Genomic DNA, 6,000 nt, shown 5'->3' with positions numbered 1-6,000 from the left:
TGTGGTTGTCATCCGCCAAACCGCGTCATCATCTTTCGTCTGGTGATGCACCGTGCGCTCGACAGCATGTGCCAGAAGTAAAGAGAGAGCGAGAGAGCGAGAGAGCAATTTGCTCTCTTGTAGTGGTGCGAATATGTGACCAATATGCTCTTGGTGGGGGGGGGCGGGGAGCTAGGGGGGAGCCATGTTTGTTTGTTTAGGTGATAAATGGCGCTGACGAGCATCGCGCGCTATTATCGGGTTGACATTCTGGCCTCGCGTTGCCTGTTGCCTGTTGCCTGGTCGGTTTTGCGGACGCGATAACGACACCGCACGGCCTCGGTGTGTGTGTGTGTGTGTGGCCACAAATTTGACTTTCAATTACCCCTCAAAAAACCGCCACCCCACGGGAAGGTCAGGACTCGAGAGATGAAATATGTGAGAAATCAATCTCACCCCAAGGAAGTTGCCGTCGAGTGTGGAGTGTGATAAACGCTCCCCGAGGGGGAAGAGGACACAACGACCACAGGAACCCCCAACAACGGTAACACATACACACATGGCGAGCGAGAGAACGAACACGAGACGCGCGATGGTGCGCGATGATGCGCACTTCAGTGCTGGTTGGCTTAGGTCAGGATTGGCACACATTGCTGCTGCTGGCGGCGGCTACTGGTTGTTGGTTGTGCGCCGGGGGGCCGTCTGCCTGATATATGATTGCATAGCGAGCACCACGATGAGGGTCTTGCATTCTTTTCTTTCGCAGCTTATCAACGCGTTCTCGAATGCCAGGAAGCGACTTTTAAAGCAACGAATTCGCGGTTTTTTTTCTCCTCCGGTGTTTCGGGTGCAGCCTCCTGGCCCCCTGCAGGCCCCCCGGGTTGACGGATGGATCATAAAAAGGGACGTGTTCCGACGGCACCGCATGGTTTGTGTCATTCGAGTCGCTCTTCGAGTCGCACATCAATCACAGCATTTGGGACGCACCACTTGGGTGGCCCCTTGAGGTGACAAGCGCGGTGGGACGCAGTTTCTAAAAATACTTCTCAACATCCCTCTCTTTCGCGCTCTCTCTCTCTGTATCGCTGGATATTGAGCTGGAAAGGAAGGTAAATAACCGGTGCTTGAGTGCGTGTGTGTGTGGTCGTCCTCCACTGATCGGGGTCCACTGATGATGGCTGTGGATGATGTAACGTCAGTTCCGCCATCGCGATCAGCGCGAACGATGCGATCTACGGTGACACACCCTTCTGCGCGGGTCCCGTAGGGTGTCGCGTCGGCGATCGATGATCACATTCCACCGTGCAGAGGTAATTCCATTTGAATTTGGCTGCGAGGAGGGGCCAGCCAATGCTAGAATCTTGCCAGATGAAGCATTGAACGCGTGTTGGTCGATTTGTCATACAAAGCATGACGATTCTTATTCCCGGGCCTGAAAGGTGCTTTCAGGTGGCGACGTTCCAACGCCAGCTGCTGATGCTTCGATCTGTCATCGGATGAGGACCGCGGCGAAGGTAGTGCGTAGAGCGAAACCATTTGCAATGCTAAACACGAAAAAGTGCGTGACATTCGGAGCGTGGCGTCCTCTCCACTCTTCTGGCATGGCACGCGAGCGCGAGAGTCAAGTAAATGAGTGAAGCATACTGCTGCTGATCATCACTGATGCTGCCACCAACGGCTTCATTACGATGACAGCAACCACCACCATCTCTGCGCCATCACCGACCGACCGCGCGCCGCCCACGAGCTGACACTAGACACATTACGCCATCGTTCACTTACAAGTGGAAAGGTCAATCACCCCACCGCGGGGCGGCGAGTGATTTGCTGCCAGCCACGTAAAGCACCAGCGATCGTTTTCCCCAGCACAGGATCCAACCTAAACGCACTGTGGCCCACAAAAACGGATACGCCTCCGGTTGCCTCGGAGGACCACAATTGCGACTCCAGCGAGAGAGCGGCAAAGACCACCCAGGACACCAGGATCGCGTCTCCAAACAGAGGCGATACCGAGGGGATGGCAAGTAATTTGGGGGGGGGGGGGGGGGAGTTTTTGTGGTGGTTATGGTGGTGGGAGTTATGCAAATGAAATTGCAATTTTCATAGTTTTAATTATAGAGATCCATCACGGCGGTGTATGTGTTTGCTCTCGGGGAGCGGAATTTCACGCGAGCGCTCGTTGTGTTCTGCTTGTTGCAACCGGCACAATATGGCCAATGCAGACAGACCATGCGACCGCGAGAAGCCATCGCTTGGTGCCATTCCGATGCTACTAGAGTAGAGTAATTACTGTTATTCCTGAATGTTTTATTTACAAAACCGGTTGCACCGCAAAACACGGATAAACATTAGGAAAGCAGATAAACAGTGAGAAAGTGATTAACTGGGGCTATTTGGAGAATATGCGTTCAGAACGAAAATACTATCGTTGGTGTATGGAGCAGATTTTCCTTAAATATCAAACTTCATCTGTTGGTGCTTTGCACAAAACCAACTTTTAAAGTAAAGTTCTGGATTTTTTTTTAACAAGCCTCAAGTTACGAACAATAGACGAGCAAATAGGACATGGAAGTCCCTCAAAAAGCATGATAACATCCAGAATGGAATGCAGTTATCACCCGAAATAACAACAAGCCCATCTGCAACGCTCTGCGTTGCGTTAAAAACCCGATCACGAACCACACAAACACTCGACGATAATTAGAAGTTTGTAGAAGCCCGCTAACCAGGACACCACACATCGCTCAGACCTCTGGCGAGGCTGTTCAACTCCCGCTCCACCCCTAGAAAGCGATGCATTTCGCGTGCAAATTGCTAAGTGATATAACTTGTAGCCTTCCTGCCACTTGAGGTTTCCCTACTTGAGGCTGTATTCGGTGGCCCGGTCGCCGCTGTGTTGTGTTGTCGTTCTCAAGCTACAAAAGAACACTTCTGTACTTTTCCTTCTGAAAAGCATCTTGGCATCCCACACTCGCCGTATGTCCGATGATACATTCCCACCAGTGTCCACCATAAAACATGGTAATGCCTCTCTCTCTCTGTCTCTATCGCGAACGCGCAGGGATGATGCACGCGACAACATGAAAAGTCCGTCCGTTCATCTCCATCTCCGCTGGGGCTCGACGCTTTGATCTGCTGTGTCGTGATGGCTGCTGTGATGGCCGCTTGCAATTAAGTGTGCACTTTAGGTTGTGCAGACAGAGCAAGGAGGACTACTTGCAAGGAAGGAAACAACGCGAAGGCGTACCAGACGACGGACGCGCCACGCCGATCTCGGTCGATTACATGCCGGACTCGAGAGTACGAGAGACCGAGCATGTTTTTGCAAAGTGGTTGTTGCGACCTCCGATGCGAACTACGATCTTGATGAAACTCATCAGCCCCGGCCCAGGAAGCTATTAGACAAATAGAAGGAGAAGGAAGCTGCGGGATGGGTCAGGGAATAGCCAAAGTGGGCGCACGATGAAAGGAACTTATGCTGGGACGATGGAGTTTTTGTGTTGCGCTTAAGAATGCGCTGGACCGTAAACGATCAAACCATCAAGCCAAGAATCAAGACGCGATATTATGTTGTGGCTATTGAATTAAACTCATTTGCTGCCATTGCCTGCGGTGGTAGTTACTGTACTGCAATGAACCTCCCCGGCTATAGCTAAGACTCACAATCGGATTGAATGTTCTAGCGTCAACATCTACAACCTTTCTAACAATCGCGAGCTGAAGCACTAACTAACGAAACGTTATATAAACTTCCATGTAGCGTGTGTTATCGTGAATACATTGCGCTTCAAAACAAACCTTTACTACCCCGCTTAAAGCAGACACTCATAAACTATCTAATTTATGCGCGTACGCGTTGTAGTTCGTCACTACCTCCCTCCTCCTCCCGTGTATAGCAACTAAGTTTTTATGCAAATTTTCCCCCATTTTTGTTTTGTTTTCTGTTCCCGGTCGGTCTGTGGTTTATTCATTTTCAAATTCCTCAACACAAAAAAAAGAACAACCAACCAACCGACCAACCGACACAGGCCGACACAGGGACAATAATGAAATCTAGCATTATGTTGGGCATATCATAGCCACGCAGCACACACTGCTGCTGCTGCTGCTCAACACAATGGCCAACCGGTATCGGTGGCGATGGGGTATGCGGTGCGTGGAGGCCAAGTTCCCTTCTTTGAACATTATGCGTCACGCAACTATCGCACCTCTAACCAGCCCCCTTCCCTCTTCCCCATTTCTCCCACACACTCCTGGTGGTCGACCCCCGGCAGACTAGGAATACACCATTTAAAAGCAACGAGCGCGCGCGCCCGAAGACCACATCGCTCTATCGCTATGTTGGCGGGCGCGCAGTGGTGACGTACCAAGCAGCAGCAGAACTTCGACCCCGCAGCATAGCGGCCACAAACGAAGGGAGCCACGTGTAGAGCGACAGAGAGAGAGAGAGAGAGCGAGGGAGAGACCCTTCCATTCGTGGCCTCCTCCCCCGCCACCGCCCTTCCCTTGCACCAGCAGCAGCAGCTGTACTGTGCGTGTGCGTGGAAGGTGAATAAACTTTGGTCGCCGCCGTCGCCACCGCCGCCACCGCTGCTTCTTGTTCTAGACACAGTGACACGTGCTGCTGCTGGCGAGCCCCTCTCAATTGCTCTCTCTCTTTATTAGTTCTCTCCGCTCTCTGGAGAGAGTGATAGTTTTCCTCGGCATCGTGGTGAGTGATCACTGCTAGAAAAACTATTTCGTTTCGTGAGTGACTGACGATGCATGCTTAGAACGCACGAACTGAGACTCACCTTCGCTTGATTCTAAGCAGGCCATTATGGTCGTTCTGGCGCGTCCAACAACAACATTCTAGCAGCAACCGAACGGTGGATGCATCCAAGGGTGCGCGTGCGATTTGCATAACTCGGACCTCTTGGTTCGTGCATTTTTTTTTTTCGAACAATAAAAAGCTTTCTCTAGATATTTATCGGACACAATGAGCTTCAAACGTGAGGTGCCGCGGCGTCCGTCAAAGAGTGACGCCAAAAGTGTGTGTGTCTGTTTCGACGAACTGTTTGTTCTATCGGACAACCAGCCGCCCCCCAAGCGGAACTGCGACAAACTTGGAGCAAAGAAGGGTTAGCCGTTAGTGCGTGCCAGCATTTCATTCTGGGAACCCTACATCTGACAGGAAGCAAATATTTGATAAACCCTAATGCACACCCCGCCCCCGTGGCCCCAAAACAGGGGAACGCACAATCAAAAAACAACAATCCGTCGGCGGCCTCTCGCTCGGTTCTAAACAAAGGCGCACGATATATGCTCCAGCAGTGTTGCTGTTTGGATGCTTTGAAAGAAAAGCGACACCACAACGGACGCGCCGCAAAGGACTTGGCTTGGCTCCATTGTTACTTCCTTACTTCACTCTGTTCAGCACAAAGAAAGTAGTTTAAACGCGATGAGTTGCATGCTAGACCCGCACCCCCCCCTTCCTAGTAGAGCTTAAAGGGCTTGTGTTAGTGTAAGACCCCCTTCTCCTTGAAACCGATTACACAATATCCATCTCCTGGCTGGCTTCGGTCGGCTTCGTGACTAACGGATCAAATAAATCACATTTTATGCTCCCCGCGCTTCTGTCGCTTCACGCGTGGTACCTCCTCGTCCTCGCGTCGCGTGCATCGCGCTCTACAGTGCGCGCAAGGAAAGGAAACATTTGATTTTCCAACCTCCTGATGGCGAGATGGGGGCACATTTCCATCGGTGGATTACGACGTTCGCTTCCGCTTTTCGTGTTACCAATCCGCGAAGGAACCTCAAAGTCACAGGGGAACACACACAGACACACACACACGCGCATGATGGCTATTATCGTCGTAATGCTTTCCTGTTTCCGGCCGCGTAAAGTCCGCGTCGCGTTTTCTTCGCGCAAGCCTTAATGCATAAGGATTCGTAAGGAAAAATCGTTTTCACTTCAAATGTCTCTCCGTGTGTGTGTGTGTTTGTGTGCTGGTTGGTGATAATGTATTGGCTTATAAAAAC

General features: G+C 51.2%; 1 protein-coding gene across 3 annotated transcripts in view; it reads right to left on the bottom strand.

The window, feature by feature from the left end:
• The window catches only part of LOC125948360 (probable nuclear hormone receptor HR3), a 57,672-nt gene that overhangs the window by 5,715 nt on the left and 45,957 nt on the right, over positions 1 to 6,000 (bottom strand). The window lies entirely within an intron of this gene.

The sequence above is a fragment of the Anopheles darlingi genome, chromosome 2 (genome assembly GCF_943734745.1).
Source record: "Anopheles darlingi chromosome 2, idAnoDarlMG_H_01, whole genome shotgun sequence".
Lineage (NCBI taxonomy): Eukaryota > Metazoa > Arthropoda > Insecta > Diptera > Culicidae > Anopheles > Anopheles darlingi.
The sequence above is the reverse complement of the archived record's forward strand: the minus strand, read 5'-3'. Positions and strand labels throughout refer to the sequence as shown.